General features: G+C 43.4%; 1 long non-coding RNA gene across 1 annotated transcript; it reads right to left on the reverse strand.

Moving 5' to 3' along the window:
- Window positions 1-446: 446 nt before the first annotated feature.
- LOC129841202 (uncharacterized) lies at window positions 447-21,469 on the reverse strand. The gene is made up of 3 exons (XR_008757291.1): window positions 21,385-21,469; window positions 1,027-1,173; window positions 447-829 (listed from the first exon to the last, which is right to left on the reverse strand). It is a non-coding gene; the product is annotated as an uncharacterized LOC129841202 (long non-coding RNA).
- Between the last annotated feature and the right edge of the window lie 2,497 nt (window positions 21,470-23,966).

Raw genomic sequence — 23,966 nt, forward strand, 5'->3', positions numbered from 1 at the left:
TTTTGTTTTCAAATAACGTAAAATGAGCGAGAAAAAGGCCATTCTTGAACATGGGGTGTGACATTTGTAAATAAAGCGAGTTTGTTTTTTAGAATTATTTAGTTATATTTTTAGAGAGAGAGAAACCAAAAACCTACAGTCTTCTAATGGATCTCCCAGTTGAGGCCGACACGGGTATTGAACCAGCATCTTTTGCGCCACTAAGGCGGTGAACAACATGACTGTTCGGGAGTAGGCTACAGTACCACAGAGACACAGCAGCACCTTGGGACCCAAAAGCATAATCAGTGCTCTAACTCCCCCTTGCTTTGGTCTGGAGCAATGAAGTAGTGACACCGGGTACCGTACTAAACCACAAATGACCTCTTAAGTCCTGCAGCATAATTGCAAACCTTTTAGTGGAGCAACCATTGTATGTATTCGATTGAAACACAGACACAGAGCTGTTAGTGCTTAATGAATGTTTATTAAGACCTTTACTTAATTTATTTTACCAGTCCCATTGAGACAAAAGACTCTTTTGCAACCCACAATTACACATAAATCACAGCAGCATAGAAAATACAAACAACAATTGTGTAGAACAACCACATTCCTCAGTAAAGAGGTCCTCAGATACATTTCTGAATTGATGATGATGTCGCCGTAGTCTAGGACCGTAAGAAATGGAGGTGAGGAAACATGGCAACAAATGCGCCGAAATCTCCACTGGAGTGTCATCAGGCAAATCATATTTCCCTGGATGGGTTCAGAGGTGAGGGGTCAAGTGTCAACGTCAGGAGACCAGACTGCTCCTGAGGGAGGTGGTGGCGGCCTTCTCCCTCCCCTGCTGGAGAGAAAGAGGCAGGGGTGGTGTATGATTTCAGAAAGCATTGTCGTTATCTGAGCTCTAAGCAATAGGACTATCTTCATCTTGAGTTTTCATCTTCATCAAAGTCATCAAACACAGGGAAAGTTACAAACATGACTCCACTGACATCAATGCTATTCTGAAGTAGAGAGACAGAGAAACATTAACTTTTCTACCTTCAGGCCACTGCTGCACCTCAGCAACTCACTCCTGAAGCACAGCATCATTGACGTCCTGCTTGACTTCCTGCTCTGGTTGTGTTGCTGGTACCAGGCTGATTGTGGCCTCCCCATTTGAGTTATAATGCCATAACGAACAAATACCTTTAAAAAAATAATGTATTCTATTATTTTAAAAGTCTTTACAATATCCTTTCTGCATACCTCACAAGACCATTCATGCGCCTTCGCATGCATGACAGAGAGGGTGCATTTTTAGAAGCTCCTCCAACTCTGGGCATGCCTGCATGACTTTCTGCAAATGTGGCCAGTATTTGCATGCAACATCGCAGCAGAAGAAGCCCACCATGCCAACAGAACACAACTCCTTCTGCAAGCACACTGCATAGGCATATATTTCGCATCTGCACATGTTGAGGACCTTGAGGAGCACGCCATGTCGGCAAACTGCTATCTCAAGGCCCTCATCTTTAGCAGATGATTTTTCTGACGTCTCTTTGGCCGCTGTCCACTCTGAAGTGCCACACATTCCTTTGCCTGGCGTCTACAACATAATAATCACAGTGAAGTGCAGAGATTAACATAAAGCTATGTTATAGAAACTGTAAGAGAATAATTACACGCTTGGACTTTTTATGGACATGCCTGTTTGAATGTTAAATGACGAGACAGAGGCATTGATGCGAGTAACCAGTCTTGTTCCGTACATTACAATACATCCGGATATCTCAAGCACACCGGTAAAACACTGGAGTTGCAGTAATTAACATTTACCAACAGATGGCATCACTGTGCCATCTTACACCCGTAACAATGCCTTTCGCCTGGAAGACACTGTTGTAGAAGCCCTTCTCAGAACTAAATAGAAAGTCAGACTGCAAGATTACATCACAAAATTATACATCAAAGGTGGTAGGTAGCTTAGAGGTTAGAAAGATGGGTTGCTGGTGTAACAGTTTAACTTTAGCCCGTCCCCTCGACCCGGGCGCAAACCAGGGACTCTCTGCACACATCAACAACAGACACCCACGAAGCATCGTTACCCATCGCTCCACAAAGGCCGCGGCCCTTGCAGAGCAAGGGGAACCACTACTTCAAGGTCTCAGAGCAAGTGACGTCACCGATTGAAAGGCCATTAGCGCGCACCACCGCTAACTAGCTAGCCATTTCACATCCGTTACATCTGACAGTGTTGCTGCAACCTCTTGGAGAGGTTTGGATAAAGCAAAAAAACAAATCACTTATACCCTGAATTAAACATCAACACATAACAAGGTAGTACAAACCCTGAGGATTTCTGGAAGTGTTATTGATTGTGATTTCCATTCACTGTTATAGCAAGCATCTCCTGTGAGCAGGCAGGACAACGGAGATCGATTCCACAAACAATTTCTATTTCAATCTGCCACACGTTTAAAAAATAAAAAATACATTTCAAATTACAATACAATAACAAAAAAACATAGGTCATCACTACACGTATATTTTCTCTGAAAAAACATAGTAAAGTAAAAGAACAAAACCACTACACATAAATTGAGTTTCAAAAGTGAAATTACCTACAATAAAATAAGGTCAGAGGTTACAAATGTACTAACATATGATAGTTGTAAGAATGCATTTTTTTGTTATTGATTAATTCTCGAGATTTTATCAAATCTTGGATTTCAAGGAAAAATGTATTGCACAGATTTCAAATATTTGTTTATATATATATATATATATAACATTTACCAGAGAGAATTAAGAAATTGACAACAAATTCAGTGGTTTTGTTTTAACATGAATAATAACATTTGACATATTTCATTGTAAGTACATGGGTCTTGTTAATGAAATAAAAAATGTAGATACTTACCTCACTCCAATAACATGTGTATAATAGTTTCCCCTTCTTTATCACAGAAAAGGCACATGTCCTCTAAGTCCATGAATTTAGAAACGTTATTGCAAGGGTATATTTTTTGCAAGACTTTAAAGTGCACTTATTTGACTTTATTTGATATACAAAATTTGTGAGGGAACAACCAAGCTTTCTTCCATTCAATTATTCCAGAAGAATTTCCCTCTAGGAGAGATCTTGTTCTTGGAGTTAAAAGCTATGTTATTAAGAATGTGTTATTACATTTATCCAGTAGGGAGCAACCTTCTAACATAAGTTGCTATCTTGACATGTTCTCCAAAACACAAATGAGATTTAATTAATTGTAAAAGTCCTGAAGGTATTGCTTTGTGTATAAAAATGTATTCTGTGTAATGTATTGGGAAGTTATATGTTTCTAAGAACTCTCTCTAAGAGAGTATATTTCCTTCTTTATCAAATAAATCAAGCACAAATATAACATTTGTTTCAAACCACTTAAGGAAGAACATAGACTTGTATTTAACAACAATATTTTTGTTGTTCCACAGAAGTGCGTTGTGAGGGGTGAAGTTGTGGACATGACATAGTTTCCAGGCTAAAAGGGTTTGTCAATGAAATTTGGACAGTTTGATGGGTAATTTTGCTGGAGAACAGTTGTACTTCCACAAAAATTGAAGACCACCCATTCATAAAAATATGACAGGGTCATATTGTAGTACCATATATATTTAGAACTAAGCATACATCTTTGAATACAGTTGACTTTAAAATGTATTGTTGATATCAATGAAGTCTAGTACTTCAAGCTCACCAGCAGCTCTTTGTTGATATTACAGACTTCTTAAGTTTGTGTTGTTCATTTTTCCATATAAAGTCTAAGAAAGTTTGGTTGATATCCTTGCTGGTTTGATCCGCTACAGATAGGGATAGAGCAGGGTAGACAAAACATGACAGACCCTCTTCTTTGGACAATAAAAGCCTTCCAATAATAGAGATGTCACACTGGAGACAGTTATTAAAGATGGACTTTTTTTTAATCGCTTGAGAGAAATTGAGATGTTGACGGACAATATGGTTTTTCGCCATGTGCACCCACAGATTGGTAATTTGAGTTATGTATGGACAACATGTCACATTTATTTAAGTTACGTTCCAGACCAGAAGCAGAAAAGAATGATTTGATAATATTAAGTGCAATAGCAACCCGATCCTTGTCTTTTAGAAACAGAGCTGTATTGTCTGCTAATTGAGATATTTGTATTTATTTTCCAAATATTGAAATAGCTTTTAATTCAGGGTTGTTTAAAATGCTAATTAAATTTTTTTATTTCACCTTTATTTAACCAGGTAGGCTAGTTGAGAACAAGTTCTCATTTGCAACTGCGACCTGGCCAAGATAAAGCAAAGCAGTGTGACACAGACAACAACACAGAGTTACACATGGAGTAAACAGTCAACAAGCCAATAACACAATAAACAAGTCAATGCCACAGTAGAAAAAAGAAAGTCTATATACAGTGTGTGCAAAAGGCATGAGGAGGTAGGCAATAAATAGGCCATAGGAGCGAATAATTACAATTTAGCAGATTAACACTGGAGTGATAAATGAGCAGATGATGATGTGCAAGTAGAGATACTGGTGTGCAAAAGAGCAGATAAGTAAATAAAATAAAAACAGTATGGGGATGAGGTAGGTAGATTGGGTGGGCTATTTACAGATGGACTATGTACAGCTGCAGCGATTGGTTAGCTGCTCAGATAGTTGATGTTGTAAGTTGGTGAGGGAAATAAAAGTCTCCAACTTCAGCAATTTTTGCAATTTGTTCCAGTCACTGGCAGCAGAGAACTGGAAGGAAAGGCGGCCAAATGAGGTGTTGGCTTTGGGGATGATCAGTGAGATATACCTGCTGGAACGTGTTCTCCGGGTGGGTGTTGTTATCGTGACCAGTGAACTGAGATAAGGCGGAGCTTTACCTAGCATAGACTTATAGATGACCTGGAGCCAGTGGGTCTGGCGACGAATATGTAGCAAGGGCCAGCCGACTAGAGCATACAGGTCGCAGTGGTGGGTGGTATAAGGTGATTTGGTAACAAAACGGATGGCACTGTGATAGACTGCATCCAGTTTGCTGAGTAGAGTATTGGAAGCTATTTTGTAGATGACATCGCCAAAGTTGAGGATCGGTAGGTTAGTCAGTTTTACTCGGGTGAGTTTGGCGGCGTGAGTGAAGGAGGCTTTGTTTGGGAAATATATAGTAATTCTACAACTAAAAGGAATAAGAAGGCTGAAATAGGGCAATCCTGGCATACACTACGGTGAATATTAAATATTTTAGATGTGTTACGATGAATCATAACAGAACTATTAATATCTTTATAAAACATATTGATAACAGAGACAAAGCTAGTCCCGAAACCAAAAGTGTACAAGGAATGTATTAGTCATTTGTGTTCAATTGTATCAAACCCTTTACAAAAATGGAGTAATAAAACAATAGCCTCTGAGTCAATTGAATCTGCGTAATCAATCAAGTCTAACACTAACCTAATGTTACAGCTGATGTGGCGACCTTTCATGAAACCAGTTTGGGTTTCATTAATAAGGTGATTTAGGCAGCTTTTAAGTCTATTAGCATATGCTAAAGTTATCCATTTATAATCTGTATTTAATAATGTAATAGGTCTCCAATTATCTATGAAAGGGGATCTTTATCAGGTTTTGGTATTAAGGAAATAACCCCTTGTTTGTCAGGGTTGTGTGCAGCGAAGTAGCAGAGTCAAATGCAGGACACAGGTGTTTGAGCGAAACATAAAACGTTTACTCAAAAAATCACAGTAAAAATCCACAAAGGGAAAAAACAGAAATAACAACAACCACTAACGTAACAAACAATCACGGACAAACAGAAATGAAAGCAAGAGGGTTAAATAGGGAACATGATGGGGGAATTGAAAACAGGTGTGGATAATACAGACAAAACAAAACGAAACTGAAAAGTGGATCGATGGCGACTAGAAAGCCGGTGACGTCGACCGCCGAACACCACCCGAACAAGAAGAAGGGCCGACTTCGACGGAAGTCGTGACAGTACCCCTCCCCTGACGCGCGGCTCCAGCAGCCCGATGACACCGGCCTCGGGGACGACCCGGAGGGCGAGGTGCAGGGCGATCCGGGTGGAGACGGTGAAACTCTTGTAACATGGATGGATCTAGGATGTCCTCCACCGGTACCCAGCATCTCTCCTCCGGACTGTACCCCTCCCACTCCACGAGGTACTGAAGGCCCCTCGCCCGACGTCTAGAATCCATGATGGCCCTTACGGTATACGCCGGGACCCCCTCGATGTCAAGAGGGGGCGGAGGGACCTCCCGCACCTCAGACTGCTGGAGCGGACCAGCCACCACCGGCCTGAGGAGAGACACATGGAACGAGGGATTAATTCGATAATCAGGGGGGAGTTGTAACCTATAACAAACCTCGTTCAGTCTCCTCAGGACTTTAAATGGCTCCACAAACCGCGGACCCAGCTTCCGGCAGGGCAGGTGAAGGGGTAGGTTTCGGGTCGAGAGCCAGACCCGATCCCCTGGTGCATACACGGGGGCCTCACTGCGGTGGCGGTCGGCACTCGCCTTTTGTCTCCTGATGGCCCGTTGTAGCCGTACGTGGGCAGCATTCCAAGTCTCCTCTGAGTGCCGAAACCATTCATCCACCGCAGGAACGTCAATCTGGCTCTGATGCCATGGTGCCAGGACCGGCTGGTAACCTAGCACACACTGGAAAGGTGATAGGTTGGTAGAGGAGTGGCGAAGGGAGTTTTGGGCCATCTCGGCCCAGGGGATGTAAGCTGCCCACTCCCCCGGCCGGTCCTGGCAATAGGACCTCAGAAACCTACCCACATCCTGGTTTACTCTTTCCACCTGCCCGTTGCTCTCGGGGTGAAAACCTGAGGTAAGGCTGGCCGAGATCCCCAGGCGTTCCATAAACGCCCTCCAGACTCTAGACGTAAATTGGGGACCCCGATCAGAAACTATATCCTCAGGCACCCCGTAGTGCCGGAATACATGGGTGAACAGAGCCTCCGCAGTCTGTAGAGCCGTAGGGAGACCGGGCAAAGGAAGGAGACGGCAGGACTTAGAAAACCGATCCACAACAACCAGGATCGTGGTGTTACCCCGCGACGGGGGAAGATCCATCACAAAATCCACTGATAAGTGTGACCATGGTCGCTGTGGAACAGGAAGGGGTTGTAATTTCCCTCTGGGCAGATGTCTAGGTGCCTTACACTGTGCACATACCGAACAGGAGGAAACATAAACCCGCACGTCCTTAGCTAAAGTGGGCCACCAGTACTTCTCAGAAAGGCAGCGCACCGTCCGACCGATACCAGGATGACCAGAGGAGGGTGACGTATGAGCCCAACAGATCAAACGATCGCGGACATCAAACGGAACGTACATACGCCCAGCTGGACAGTCAGGTGGAATGGGCTCTGAACGTGACGCCCGTTCGATGTCCGCGTCCACCTCCCATACCACCGGTGCCACCAGGCGAGAGGCTGGAATGATGGGAGTGGGATCTGAGGACCTCTCCTCTGTATCATACAGCCGGGACAGTGCGTCTGCCTTAACGTTCTGGGAACCTGGTTTGTAGGAAAGGGTGAAATCAAAACGGGTGAAAAACATGGCCCACCTTGCCTGACGAGGGTTCATTCTCCTCGCTGCCCGTATGTACTCCAGATTGCGGTGGTCAGTCCAAATGAGAAAAGGGTGTCTAGCCCCCTCAAGCCAGTGTCTCCACGCTTTCAGAGCCATGACAACAGCCAGCAACTCCCGGTCCCCCACATCATAGTTTCGCTCCGCCGGGGTGAGCTTCTTCGAAAAGAATGCACAGGGGCGAAGCTTTAGTGGCGTACCCGAACGCTGAGACAGCACAGCCCCTATCCCCGCCTCGGACGCGTCCACCTCAACTATGAATGCTAAGGAAGGATCAGGATGAGCCAGCACGGGAGCTGAAGTAAACAGAGCCTTCAGGTGACCAAACGCCCGGTCCGCTCCAGCTGTCCACTGCAGTCTCACCGGTCCTCCCTTCAGCAGTGAGGTAATGGGAGCCGCTACCTGACCAAAACCCCGGATAAATCTCCGGTAGTAGTTGGCAAACCCTAAAAACCGCTGCACTTCCTTTACCGTGGTTGGAGTCGGCCAATTACGCACGGCTGAAATGCGGTCATTCTCCATCTCTACCCCTGACGCTGAAAAGCGGTACCCTAGGAAGGAGATGGACTGTTGGAAGAACAGACATTTCTCAGCCTTGACGTACAGGTCATGCTCCAACAGTCGACCAAGCACCTTACGCACCAGGGACACATGCTCGGCGCGTGTAGCGGAGTATATTAGAATGTCATCTATATACACCACTACACCCTGCCCGTGCAGGTCCCTGAATATCTCATCCACAAATGATTGGATGACTGATGGAGCATTCATTAACCCGTACGGCATGACGAGGTACTCATAATGCCCAGAAGTGATGCTAAATGCTGTCTTCCACTCATCTCCCCCCTTAATACGCACCAGGCTGTAAGCGCTCCTGAGGTCCAATTTTGTGAAGAAGCGCGCCCCGTGTAATGACTCGGTCATACTGGCTATGAGTGGTAGCGGGTAACTGTATTTTTTCGTGATCTTATTTAATCCTCGATAATCAATACACGGGCGCAAACCTCCATCCTTCTTCTTCACAAAAAAGAAACTCGAGGAGACAGGTGAGATGGAAGGCCGAATGTATCCCTGTCCCAGAGATTCGGTGACATATGTCTCCATAGCCACCGTCTCCTCCTGTGACAGAGGATACACACGACTCCTGGGAAGTTTAGCGTCTACCAAGAGATCTATCGCACAATCCCCCGGTCGATGGGGTGGTAATTGAGTCGCCTAGAAGGCGAGTGCCAAATCGGCATATTCGGGAGGAATGTGCATGTTGGAAACCTGGTTTGGACTCTCCACCGTAGTGGCACCTAAGGAAACACCTACACATCTACCTGAACACTGACAGGACCATCCCTTGAGAGTCCTCTGTTGCCACGAAATAATCGGATCATGAGAGGCCAACCAGGGAAGACCCAACACAACAGGAAACGCAGGAGAGTCGATCAAAAAGAGACTCATTCTCTCCTCGTGATCCCCCTGCGTTCTCATAGCGATGGGCGCTGTGACCTCCCCAATCAGGCCCGACACCAAAGGACGACTATCTAAGGCATGTACAGGGAAGGGAACATCAACAGGAATAATAGGGATCCCTAATCTATGTGCTAAAGAGCGATCAATAAAGTTCCCAGCTGCGCCTGAATCTACTAGCGCCTTATGCTGAGGATGCGAGGAAAACTCAGGAAATTCTATATGTAACCACATGTGCGCAACAGAAGACTCTGGGTGAGTTATGTGCCTACTCACCGGAGATGACCCATCAGTGCTCCGCCTGCTACCTCGACTTCCAGGAGAAACACCCCAGCACCGGACAGCAGTGTGTCCTCTGCGTCCACAGTTGGTGCATGGAGTGGTCCTCCCTCCGGTCTCCCTACTAGCAGCCCCTCCTAACTCCATCGGTGTAGGATCCAAGGGGCTGGGTAATGGAACGGGCGGACCCCGATCTAGACGTCCGCGGGAGGCCAACAGGTTATCCAGCCGGATAGATAAGTCCACCAGCTGGTCCAGGTTTAGAGTGGTGTCCCTGCAGGCTAACTCCCTACGAACGTCCTCTCGTAGACTACACCTGTAGTGATCGATCAGGGCCCGCTCATTCCATCCCGCACCAGCGGCCAGAGTACGAAAGTCCAAGGCGAAATCTTGAGCGCTCCTCATCCCCTGTCTGAGATGGAACAAATGCTCTCCCGCCGCTCTCCCTTCAGGTGGATGATCAAAGACCGCCCGGAAGCGGCGAGAGAAGTCATCATAGTCATCCAGGGTTTTTCCCTCTCTTCCCCAGATGGCGTTGGCCCACTCCAGGGCCTTACCAGTCAGACAGGAGATGAGGGCGCCCACTTTCTCTCGTCCTGAAGGGGTCGGATGAACAGTTGCCAGGTATAATTCCAACTGTAGGAGGAACCCCTGACACCCGGCTGCTGTACCGTCATACGCTCCTGGGAGCGAGAGCCGAATCCCACTGGGTCCTGACGATGGAGGGATGACCGGTGGATTAAGGATAGGCGCGGGTGGTGTTGATGGGGTCTGATTTACCGGGAGACCTCCTCTCTCCCATCGGTCCATTGTCTGCAGCACGCGATCCATGGCAGTCCCTAAACTGTGTAACATGGTCGCGTGCTGTTGAACTTGCTCCTCGACTTAGTGAGAGGAGCTGGCTGTGCCTGCTGACTCCATTTGAAGTTTGGTCCGTGATTCTGTCAGGGTTGTGTGCAGCGAAGTAGCAGAGTCAAATGCAGGACACAGGTGTTTGAGCGAAACATAAAACGTTTACTCAAAAAATCACAGTAAAAATCCACAAAGGGAAAAAACAGAAATAACAACAACCACTAAAGTAACAAACAATCACGGACAAACAGAAATGAAAGCAAGAGGGTTAAATAGGGAACATGATGGGGGAATTGAAAACAGGTGTGGATAATACAGACAAAACGAAACGAAACTGAAAAGTGGATCGATGGCGACTAGAAAGCCGGTGACGTCGACCGCCGAACACCACCCGAACAAGAAGAAGGGCCGACTTCGGCGGAAGTCGTGACATTGTTTCACGATAGTAATCATCTCACCCTTACACAGAACCCAAACCGGCTGCGCACATGCGCCATTGCACATTACATTTATTTTGTCCCCCTACACCAAACGCAATCACGACACGCAGGTCAAAATATCAAAACAAACTCCGAACCAATTACAGTAATTTGGGGACAGGTCGAAAAGCATAAAAATGTATTGCAATTTAGCTAGTTAGTTTGCACTTACTAGCTAATTTGTCCTATTTAGCTAGCTTGCTGTTGCTAGCTAATTTGTCCTGGGATGTAAACACTGAGTTGTTATTTTACCTGAAATGCACAAGGTCCTCTTCTCCGACAATTATTCCACACATAAAGCAGTCAACCGAATCGTTTCTAGTCATCTCTCCTTCTTCCAGGCTTTTTCATCTTTGAACTTATATGGTGATTAGCATCTAAACTTTCATAGTATTACCATGACGACAGACAACACAGTTCGTCTTTCAATCACCCACGTGGGTATAACCAATGAGGAGATGGCACGTGGGTACCTGCTTCTATAAACCAATGAGGAGATGGGAGAGGCAGGACTTGCAGCACGATCTGCGTCAGAAATAGAAAGCACTTCTCCTTTAGCCCTTGGCAACGCAGACGCGCGCGAGCAGTGTGGGTGCTATAATTGAATAACATAGATTTCTACATTTATTTTGCAACGCGACACGCACACGACGCAAGCGGTGTAGTCAGGGTATTCGCTAGGCATTCTTGGAACATGTTGAATACTGGTCCCTCTAAATGTTCCCAAAAGTGTAAATAAAATTCAACAGAAAGACTATCTGTTCCAGGTGCTATCTGTTCCCTTCTTCATAGATTTAAGCGCATCTCTAATATCTACTATAGAAACTCCTCTTCACATATAACCTTCAATTCCTCAGAACTAAATTGGAACATGACCATGGACATGTTTCAATAAAATGTTCACATTCAATCCCATTCAAATTAGATTTATAGAGATTTTCATAGAAAGAATACACAAAGCTAGAGATGATCTTAGGGTGGTAGGTAGCCTAGCGGTTAGAGTGTTTGGCCAGTAAACAAAATGTTGCTGGTTTGAATACCTGAGCTGGCAGGGTGAACAAAAATCTGTCAATGTGCCCTTGAGCAAACCACATAACCGTAATTTGCTCCTGGTGCGCAGTACTACTATGGCTGACTTACACAGTTCACTGCACCTATGTGGCGATATATATATTTTGGGCTCCCGAGTGGTGCTGCGGTCTAAGGCACTGCATCTCAGTGCTACAGGTTTCACTACAGACCCTGGTTTGATTCCAGGCTGTATCACAACCGGGAGTGCCATAGTGTGGCGCACAATTGGTCCAGCGTTGTTAGGGGTAGGCCGTCATTGTAATAATTTGTTCTTAACTGACTTGCCTAGTTAAATAAGGGTTAAATAAATAAATTGGGTCTTTACACAAGGTATTATCAATATTTAAGATAAGAAAAAATCTCTTTCTATAGTTCCTTTCTTGAAGAGCAAAAAAATTGCTTGTGTTTTTCTCAACCTCCTCAACCCATTCTGCGCTAGATCTAATCAAGGTCACTTTAGCTAAATCAATGTACATTTGATCTAGTTATATTTGAGATTTATTCCTGTCTGTTTCTTCCTCTGCTGAAATGGTATCCTTTTCTAAAAGAACATTACATTTATTCATAAGCTCATCTTCTTTCAAAAATGTTTGCCTCTTTAGTTCCTTACTGCGTGTAATGGTGACAGATCTTTGAATTGAAATATTTCCCAGTTACTTCCATGCTTTGGTTCTAAATCAGTTGAATTAAATGAGTCTATGATCAAGTTATTTATGCACTTGTTAAAGTCTGAATAATTTAGGAGTGAATTATTACATTTCCAGTGTCCTCGAATGCCACTGGATTTCAGAACATTCTAACTTCAATAATATACTTTTATGATCAGTGAAAGGAGCATGTGTATGACTTACTTCTTGTACATACTGTAAAAGTGGGGGAGAAATTAGAAACAGATGAATTCTGGATCTGACCCTCATTGACCTATTACACTAGGTGTATTCGTTAAAGTGGGTATTAAAGAAATGCAATGTATCAACCAGTGTCAGTTTACTGCAAAAAGAGGTGATGATGTCATATTAGTAATTGACTGACCCAGTTTTTCTTGTAGCTACATCTTGTTTGGCCAGTGTTGTGTCAAGTCACTCAGGTTCACACGGACAGTGGCGTGTGCAGAAAATTCCAAATTGATCAGGGCATCAATGTTGTTGAGAAAAGTAGCAAAACTTTTGTAGTTCTCAATTGCTAATGTTATATATTTAAAAAACAGCACGGTTGAAAGGACTATCAACGCATAATGAGCAGCTCACTTTATAAACAGAAGCATGCTACATTGCAGACCAATCTCATCTGAGGGCATGTCCAGCCCATCCATTATCTCAGCCAAATGGCTAGCAGGAAGGTTCCTTTTTTTCCCCTTAGCTAAACCAACTAGGTTCGTAATTTAACAATTTTATTTGCATTTATAGATGGAATAAAAGTTTGTTATTAAGGCACATGAAAGTTCACATGTTCCAGAAGGCATTTCTGCCAAAATAATGATTATATACTGTAGGTCGTTATATTATATACACTGCTCAAAAAAATAAAGGGAACACTTAAACAACACAATGTAACTCCAAGTCAATCACACTTCTGTGAAATCAAACTGTCCACTTAGGAAGCAACACTTATTGAAAATAAATTTCACATGCTGTTGTGCAAATGGAATAGACAAAAGGTGGAAATTATAGGCAATTAGCAAGACACCCCCAATAAAGGAGTGATTCTGCAGGTGGTGACCACAGACAACCTCTCAGTTCCTATGCTTCCTGGCTGATGTTTTGGTCACTTTTGAATGCTGGCGGTGCTTTCACTCTAGTGGTAGCATGAGACGGAGTCTACAACCCACACAAGTGGCTCAGGTAGTGCAGCTCATCCAGGATGGCACATCAATGCGAGCTGTGGCAAGAAAGTTTGCTGTGTCTGTCAGCGTAGTGTCCAGAGCATGGAGGCGCTACCAGGAGACAGGCCAGTACATCAGGAGACGTGGAGGAGGCCGTAGGAGGGCAACAACCCAGCAGCAGGACCGCTACCTCCGCCTTTGTGCAAGGAGGGGCACTGCCAGAGCCCTGCAAAATGACCTCCAGCATGCCACAAATGTGCATGTGATCCAGAAAATCACATTGTATGATTTTTAAGTAATTAATTTGCATTTTATTGCATGACATAAGTATTTGATACATCAGAAAAGCAGAACTGAATATTTGGTACAGAAACCTTTGTTTGCAATTACAGAGATCATACATTTCCTGTAGTTCTTGACCAGGTTTGCACACACTGCAGCAGGGATTTTGGCCCAATCCTCCATACAGACCTTCTCCAGATCCTTCGGTTTCGGGGCTGTCGCTGGGCAATACGGACTTTCAGCTCCCTCCAATGATTTTCTATTGGGTTCAGGTCTGGAGACTGGCTAGGCCACTCCAGGACCTGGAGATGATTCTTACGGAGCCACTCCTTAGTTGCCCCGGCTGTGTGTTTCGGGTCGTTGTCATGCTGGAAGACCCAGCCACGACCCATCTTCAATGCTCTTACTGAGGGAAGAAGGTTGTTGGCCAAGATCTCGCGATACATGGCCCCATCCATCCTCCCCTCAATACGGTGCAGTTGTCCTGTCCCCTTTGCAGAAAAGCATCCCCAAAGAATGATGTTTCCACCTCCATGCTTCACAGTTGGGATGGTGTTCTTGGGGTTGTACTCATCCTTCTTCTTCCTCCAAACACGGCGAGTGGAGTTTAGACCAAAAAGCTCTATTTTTGTCTCCTTAGACCACATGACCTTCTCCCATTCCTCCTCTGGATCCTCCAGATGGTCATTGGCAAACTTCAGATGGGCCTGGACATGCGCTGACTTGAGCAGGGGGACCTTGCGTGCGCTGCAGGATTTTAATCCATGACGGCGTAGTGTGTTACTAATTGTTTTTCTTTGAGACTGTGGTCCCAGCTCTCTTCAGGTCATTGACCAGGTCCTGCCGTGTATTTCTGGGCTGATCCCTCACCTTCTCATGATCATTGATGCCCCACGAGGTGAGATCTTGCATGGAGCCCCAGACCGAGGGTGATTGACCGTCATCTTGAACTTCTTCCATTTTCTAATAATTGCGCCAACAGTTGTTGCCTTCTCACCAAGCTGCTTGCCTATTGTCCTGTAGCCCATCCCAGTCTTGTGCAGGTCTACAATCTTTAAACCTGATGTCCTTACACAGCTCTCTGGTCTTGGCCATTGTGGAGAGGTTGGAGTCTGTTTGATTGAGTGTGTGGACAGGTGTCTTTTATACAGGTAACGAGTTCAAACAGGTGCAGTTAATACAGTTAATGAGTGGACAAGCACAAAGACAGGTGAAACAGATCAGGATGTGATATATATATATATAGCAGATACACACATGGCGAAAGGAAATTGGTATATATATATATATATATATCTTGATGGCAAGATGGCACCGATAGAGATGACATCTTCGCTTTTAGTCTATAGGAAACTGTGCAGTATTTAGTTTTTTAATGTATTATTTCTTACATTGTTAGCACAGAAAACCTGTTAAAGTGTTATTACATACAGCTGGGAAGAACTATTGGATATCAGAGAGATGTCAACTTACCAGCATAACGACCAGGAATACTTTCCCAAAGGGTATCCTTTGTCTGCACCTCCCAGGACATTTGAACTGATTCCAAAGGCCAACCCAAAACAACGCCGCCGGAGGAGAGGGTGCCGGAGCAGTCTTCTAGTGAGGCTTTGGATGTGCGCACGCCACCCACCGCTTCCAAGTATATTACTCGCTAATTTCCAGTCCCTAGTTAACAAAGTCGACGAAATCAGGGCAAGATTTGCCTTCCAAAGAGAAATCTAGGATTGTAACATATTCCGTTTCACGGAAACATGGCTAGCTGGGGACATGCTGACGGAGTCCGTACAGCCAACGGGATTTTCAGTGCATCGCGCCGAAGATGAAGAACATCTTTCATGATTAACGACTCATGGTTTAATTGTAACAACATACAAGAACTCAAATCCTTTTGTTCACCTGACCTAGAATTCCTCACAATCAAATGCCGACCATATTATCTCCCAAGAGAACTCTCCTCGGTTATCGTCACAGCCGTGTATATCCCCCCGCAAGCGGATACCAAGATGGCCATCAAGGAACTTGACTGGACTTTATGCAACTGGAAACCATACATCCTGAGGTTGTATTTATTGTAGCTGGGGATTTTAACAAAGCTAATTTGAGAACAAGACTACCTAAATTCTAACAGCATATCGATTGCAGTACAGGAGCGATTAACGCGCTCAACCAATGCTACTCTAATTTTCGCGATGCATACAAGGCCCACCACTGCCCTCCTATTGGAAAATCCGACCATGACTCCATCTTGTTGCTCCCCTCCTATAGGAAGAAACTAAAACAGGAAGCACCCGTGCTTAGGTCTATCTAACGCTGGTCTGACCAATCGCATTCCACGCTTCAAGATTGCTTCGATCACGTGGACTGGGATATGTTCCGGGTAGCCTCAGACAATAACATTGACGTATACGATGACCCGGTGAGCGAGTTTATAAGGAAGTGTATAGGAGATGTTGTACCCACTGTGACTATTAAAACCTTCCCTAACCAGAAACCGTGGATTGATGGCAGCATTCGCACAAAACTGAAAGCACGTACCACCGCATTTAAACATGGCAAGGCGACTGGAAACATGGCCGAATACAAACAGTCTAGTTATTCCCTCCGCAAGGCAATCAACAAGCAAAGCGTCAGTATAGAGACAAAGTGGAGTTACAATTCAACGGCTCAAACACGAGATGTATGTGGCATAGTCTATAGACAATCATGGATTACAAAAAGAAAACCAGCCCCGTCGCGGACATCAACGTCTTGCTTCCAGACAAATTAAAACGACTTCTTTACGCACTTTGAGGACAATACAGTGCCACCGACGCGGCCCGCTACCAAAGACTGTGGGCTCTCCTTCTCCGTGGCCAACGTGAGTAAAACATTTAAATGTGTTAACCCTCGCAAGGCTGCCGGCCCAGACGGCATCCCTAGCCGCGTCTTCAAAGCATGCGCAGACCAGCTGGCTGGTGTGTTTACGGACATATTCAATCAATCCCTATCCCAGTAAGCTGTCCCCACATGCTTCAAGATGTCCACCATTGTTCCTGTTCCCAAGAAAGCTAAGGTAACTGAACCAAATTACTATCACCCTGTAACACTCACTTCTGTCATCATGAAGTGCTTTGAGAGACTAGTCAAGGATCATATCACCTCTACCCTATCTGTCACCCTAGACCCACTCCGATTTATTTACCGCCCCGAAAGGTCCACAGACGATACAATCGCCATCACACTGCACACTGCCCTATCCCATCTGAACAAGAGGAATACCTATGTAAGAATGGTGTTCATTGACTCCAGCTCAGCATTCAACACCATAGTACCCTCCAAACTCATCATTAAGCTTGAGCCCCTGGTTCTCAACCCCGCCCTGCGCAACTGGGTCCTGGACTTCCTGATGGGCCACCCCCAGGTGGTGAAGGTAGGAAACAACATCTCCAATCCACTGATCCTCAACACTGAGGCCCCACAAGGGTGCATTCTCAGCACCCTCCTGTACTCCCTGTTCACCCATGACTGCGTGGCCATACACGCCTCCAACTCAATCATCAAGTTTGCAGATGACACTACAGTTGTAGGTTTGATTACCAACAACGACGAGACAGCCTACAGGGAGGAGGTGAGGGCCCTCGGAGTGTGGTGTCAGGAAAAGAACCTCACTCAATGTCAGCAAAATCAGAGATGATCGTGGACTTCAGGAAACAGCAAATGGAGCACCCCCCTATCTACATCGATGGGACAGCATTGGAGGTGGAAAGTTTTAAATTCCTCGGTGTACATATTACCAACAAACTGAAATGGTCCATGAACACAGACAATGTGGTGAAGACACAACAGGGCATTTTCAACCTCAGGAGGCTGAAGAAATTTGGCTTGTCACCTAAAACCCTCACAAACGTTTACAGAAGCACAATTGAGAGCATTCTGTCGTGCTGCATCACCGCCTGGTACGGCAACTGCACCGCCCATAACCACAGGGCTCTCCAGAGGGTGGTGAGGTCTGCATAATGCATCACTGGGGGCAAACTACCTGCCCTCTAGGACACATACAGCACCTGATGTTACAGGAAGGTCAAAAGATCATCAAGAACAACAACCACCCGAGCCACTGCCTGTCCACCCCGCTACCATCCAGAAGGCGAGGTCAGTACAGGTGCATCAAAGCTGGGACCGAGAGACTGAAAAATAACTTCTATCTCAAGGCCATCAGACTGTTAAACAGCCATCACTAACACAGTGAGGCTGCTGCCTACATACAGACTTGAAATCATTGCAACATAATAAGTTGCATGGACTCACTAATAGTGTTTAACATGATTTTTGAATGACTACCTGATCTGTTTATTTTTTATTTTTATTTCACCTTTATTTAGCCAGGTATGTGTGTACCCCACATACCCCAATGTCCCCCAGTCGAGCAGTGAATTTCAAACACAGATTTAACCAGGGAGGTTTTTCAATACCTGGCAAAGAAGGACACCTATTGGTACAGGTAAAAAAAAGAAGAAGCTGACATTCAATATCCCTTTCAGCATGGTGAACTTATTAATTACACTTTGGATGGTGCATAAATACACCCAGTCACTACAAAGATACAGGCATCCTTCCTAACTCAGTTGCCGGAGAGGAAGGAAACCGCTCAGGGATTTCATGATTTCATGAGGCCAATGCTGACTGTAAAACAGTTACATAGTTTTTTTTATTAACCTTTATTTAACTAGTTTAATGGCTGTGATAGGATAAAACTGAGGATGGATCAACAACATTGTAGTTACTCCACAATACTAACCTAATTGACAGAGTGAAAAGAAGGAAGCCTGTACACAATAAAAAATATTCCAAAACATGCATCGCGTTTGCAACGTAGTACAGCAAAAATACAAAATGTTATGTTTGGGGCAAATCCAACACATTACTGAGTACCACTCTCCATATTTTCAAACATAGTAGTGGCTGCATCATGTTAAGTGTATGCTTGTAATCGTTAAGGACTGGGTGATGTTCCTGAGTAGCTGAGTTACAGTTTTGACTTACGTCTGCTTGAAAATGTGGCAAGACCTGAAAATTATCAACAACCAATTTGACAGAGCTTTGAGAATGTTTAAATGAATAATAGGCAAATGTTGCACAATCAAGGTGTTGAACGCTCTTAGAGACTTACCCAGAAAGACTCACAGTTGTAATTGCTGCTAAAGGTGCTTCTACAAAGTATTGACTCAGGGGTGTGAATTAGGGTAGAATGGCGGGACCCAGTTACCGAGATTTACCGCCTAAAACCACTCCCTTTTCCCGGGATAAATAACTGCGTGAAACCAGTCAATTTTAATAAATTACTTATATGAACAGTATGGCGTGAAATGGAACTGTTAAATTATATGGTGATGTCTAAATCTGGCTGCTCTACAGCCTCTGCATGATGAATCAACGCTGAGGGTGGGGACAGACAGCCCATCTCAGTATGGAGTGCAGTTCACAATGCATGTAGACCTATCTTCTCATCATGGTAAATGTTTTCTTGTGACAGGTAGGCCTACATTTGCTACAGAATAGCCTATGCTACAGTAATATCAAGACAGAATGCGTGTCTAATTTACCATTATAAACTGGGTGGTTCGAGCCCTGAATGCTGATCGGCTGAAAACTGTGGTATATGAGACCGTATAACACGGGTATATCAAAACATTTATTTTTACTGCTCTAATTACATTGGTAACCAGTTTATAATAGCAATAAGGCACCTCAGGGGTTTGTGGTATATGGCCAATATACCACGGCTAAGGGCTGTATCTAGGCACTTCGCATTGTGTTGTGCATAAGAACAGCCCTTAGCCGTGGTATATTGGCCATATACTACACCCACGAGGTGCCTTATTGCTTAAATAGACTATTCAAAGAAGGACGCAAGCTAAATGTTAAATACAGTAGCCAATAGAACTCTGTAGTTTGAAAGAATAGCGAACGCACAATGGCAGTAGGCTATAGCAGTTATTTACTCAGACCCATAACCAATCTTCGTGAAGAGAAGTGAAAGCCTTCTGCATCCAATTATATTCCTATATTATTCAAGGATGTCATTAGAATGATGAAGATAAGGACAACAAAAACTTAATTCATTTACCTGTTGAAAGCGAGGAAGGAATGAAGCAACAATAGAGAGAGAAAGAGGAGGTAGGCTAATAACATTAGGGGAAATATTATGAAAGGTATATGTGTCAGCCTACTAATTATACAAATAGGTCCTATTACATTTCTAAATTAAAATCAAATTCGCTAGCCTATACTTGTAACTTTGTAGGCCAAGTGCTGCACCAGAATCACATGTTCTCACCCTGCTTAATCGTGGTTTGAATGATGTTTGGAATTCCAGTCCGTATAATACAATATAATACAGTAATACAGTTCACACTCAAAAAGATTAGCCTACTAGAGCTCATTTGATGTATTTAGCGAAGAGGGCATATAGCTAGCTACGTCTATGGGCTTTAATGTTTTTATGTTCTGCATAATGGCAGTTGCCTCATGTGTATTGGCTAAAGGCACAATCCTCTGGGCTTTTTGGGGCTTGGGCTCATTAAATGTTTTTAATGTAGGACTCATAAAATGTATTTAATGTATGGCTCATCAGGCTCAGGTAGCATCAGGCTTGCATATTCAATCAAAGCTCCAATCAAATAATGACATAGGCCTATTTATATGCTTTATAATGCTTTTGAATGACACTTACGGTTTTGGCGGGAAATATCGGGTTATCTGGGAGAAAAGTGATTTATTCTCAAGATGGAACATTTGTAAAATACCAGGAAAATATTCAACCCTAACGAGCCTCCTAGGTTTTGTATTGAAGTCAATGTACCAAGAGGAGGACAGAAACTAGCTGTTGTCCGGCTACACCATGGTGCTACCCTACAGAGTGCTGGTGATGCTACTGTAGATCCTTCACTGCAAAACAATGTGTTTAAATCAATTATTTGGTGACATGAATATATATAGTCGTTTTATCTAAAAAAAAATATAAGAACTTTTTTAGTGTCTCACTATTTACATTTTTCTGAAATTCACTGAGGAGGATGGTCCTCCCCTATTTGTTGATGTGAAAATGTTATATATTTTGCCTGCTGCTTTGGAAGAATATCAAAGAAGTCTTCCAAGACCACAGTAGGCGCTGTTTCTCATGATTCCATTTTCTCACATTGCCATTGACAGTCTTTTCTATTGTCTCTTTTTGGTCCATTTAGATTGTTAATGTAGATTGTATACAGACATTTTTATTTAAATGTTATGGTTAAAAATGTTCATGTTTTACTGTGACTTGTTGTAGGCTCTTAAGTGGACAATAAGGTTAAAAACCAAACCAAATTAAGAAAAAAAAAAAAAAAAAAAAAAAAAACGAAGTAACTCAGCCAGAGCGTCTATTTTGAGTGACTTGTGCTGGTCCCAAGCCCGGATAAAAGAGGAGGGTTGGAATTGTGACATCAAAAAAATAAGAATCGACAGAAGAAAGTTCATTTGTAGTTCTAAACATATTTAGGGTGTTTTTTACTCACTTTTTGCCTCTCCCACGACATTATTTATCTCTCCTACAGCGTCCATCACAATTACGTTCACATGACCAATTATGCAAATTAGGTGGGTACGTCAGTTAGCGACTTTTAGGAGAGCCAATAGCTACTTTCCTTACTGAGGAGTTGGCAACACTGCCTATATCTGGTGTGATGATTTCTTTGACACATCATTGGCTGGAAATATTAGATAACAACATTGTTGAGCAAATGTTTTTTTTATTTTACAAATAGGACACACTGTTCGTGTCGTGTAGCCTTTTATATATGTTTCAACTTTGCCATTTAATTGTTATCGCCTTTGCAGCTACATAATGTATTGTCATTCAGACGTTTTTATACTAGCATGCACAAGCTAGTATTCTACCTGCAGCACAAAGGAGGATGACATGATTTCTGGTAAACCTTCAAAATAAAAGCCATAATTTAAAAACATTGACATTGGATAACTCGTTCAAAAGAGAAAACTTCCAAATGTTCTCTACACCACATGCCAAAATGCCTTGAATTGCTTAGGGCCCTGACCGTCCCCCTCAAAAACTAACCATACCTGGTTAATAGAGACCCTACTGAGTATTTCCCACCTCACTTTAGCTGAGAACATTTTTTGCTCTACAAGCAAATTATGGCGACAACAATTAAATGGCAAAGTCTATTACTGTGTATTGCATTGGGGGCTATGGAGGGGGTGGAGAACGAAGTGCTGCTGGATATGTATGACACAGCCCCCTCCAAAACGACACATATTTGGTTAGTAGAGACCCGACTGAGTATTTCTCACCCCAGTTTATATGAGACATGTAGTCAAGTTTTTCTCTACAACCCAAAAAGTATCCCATATACAGTGTATTGCATTGCAGTGAATGGAGTGGGTGGAGTAAGGAGTCACCAGCACTCTGTATTAAACCCGTTGCCCAGCTCAATAAACCAATTTAAGTTTTGTAGTCTATTGAGTAATTCCAATAACATATATTTGTATTTTATTAAAAGTGTATTTCTTAAATATAGGGGTTCCCAAACTTTTTCACTCGTGGCCCCCCTTCCAGCATTGAGGAACAACCCGTGCACACACGCCATGTCTGTTTCTATGGGCACAAGCACTGTTCATAACAAACTCTTCACACCCCTCTTGTTGGTGGAGAGCATTTTGTAGGTTTAAAGCTTATTTCCTGCAATTCTACACAATTGTCATGGGTGCAAAGACCATTTATCAGTTTTAAAGCAATTTATTTTTGCATTTCCATATAGTTTGCAATATCTATGTGTATTCATGTGATATTTGAGTGACAAAAAAATTACAACAAAATCTATGGGCTAATGCAATTTTTTTTTTTTATTACTTTAGCTGACATGGGCTAGTTGATCAGGACATTTCTGACAAGTTATAAATAGCTCTCTAAGGTATGCAATGACAAACATGACAAGAGGAACTGATGATGCATATATTTGCGTTGTTTGCTCTATAACCCATTAATTCATACACCACTGTGATATACAATAAGGCAGTGACAACAAATAGACAACAGTCACACAGTGGCGGAATAAATTCAACTACACATACATTTGTTTCATCACAAAACCAGAGAGGAACATCTGTCCTGTGAAGTCCACAAAGTAAATATTGCAGTAAACATACAGTTATATGCAGCATGGTCAAGCAAGTTAATGTTTTCAACAGTTTACTAAACAACGACTGATTTAGAACCACGGAGCTACCGCAAGTCAGCACAAAGACAACGGGAGCACTGTCTCGGCTATTCCAGCTCCATTTCAACTTAAACACTTAAACATCATCAAATCAACAAAGCTATATATGCTTAGTTTAATACATTGAAAACAAACTTAAAGATACCAAAAACAATTTAGTCCAATCAATGTTGCTAAATATCATGTGGTTGTCCATGGTACTTATTTCTTGCGTGCGCGCGCATGCAAGTAAAAAACACATTTTGGGGACTACTTGTAGACTAGTTGAACGCCAATGCCGTCCTCCTCTATTTCCTGTTGGCAAACGGTCTATGGCTCCATACGCTTTTCGTTTTTGTTTTCATAGGCTACCTATCAAAAATGCTTGCTAGCCTAACTTCCTCGCATGGGGAAAAAAAAGCTTAGTTAGCTAACTAGTTAACGTGAGCCTACTAGGCTACATATTGAACTTTAATCGTCTCAGGCCAGTGGCACAATATATTACTTTATGGTTAGATCAGAATCGTCGTCATAAACATTGGCCTGTACAGAGAATTAAGTTAAAACAACAAGTCCAAATCCCCATCTCCATCCATGGTTTAGGAAAATCCCGATTTAACAAGCTAGCTACTGCAAGACATCACCGCAAGCGAACCAGAAACAGACACGTTTTTCTGACAATTATGACATATTTCTCAGGATGTCATTTAATTGGTGTGAAGCCAAATCCAAACTGGCCTCCCTTGGGGGACATTTTGCTGCACTAGGACAACCCACAGTTGAGCTCAGTTCAACGCTGATTGGATAATTATTTTATCAAGGAAGACCAAATGCTTGCTGGCATCAATCAATCAAACGCTACAGCAGCAACATGTCATACT

The sequence above is a fragment of the Salvelinus fontinalis genome, chromosome 3 (assembly GCF_029448725.1).
Source record: "Salvelinus fontinalis isolate EN_2023a chromosome 3, ASM2944872v1, whole genome shotgun sequence".
NCBI classification, from domain to species: Eukaryota; Metazoa; Chordata; class Actinopteri; order Salmoniformes; family Salmonidae; genus Salvelinus; species Salvelinus fontinalis.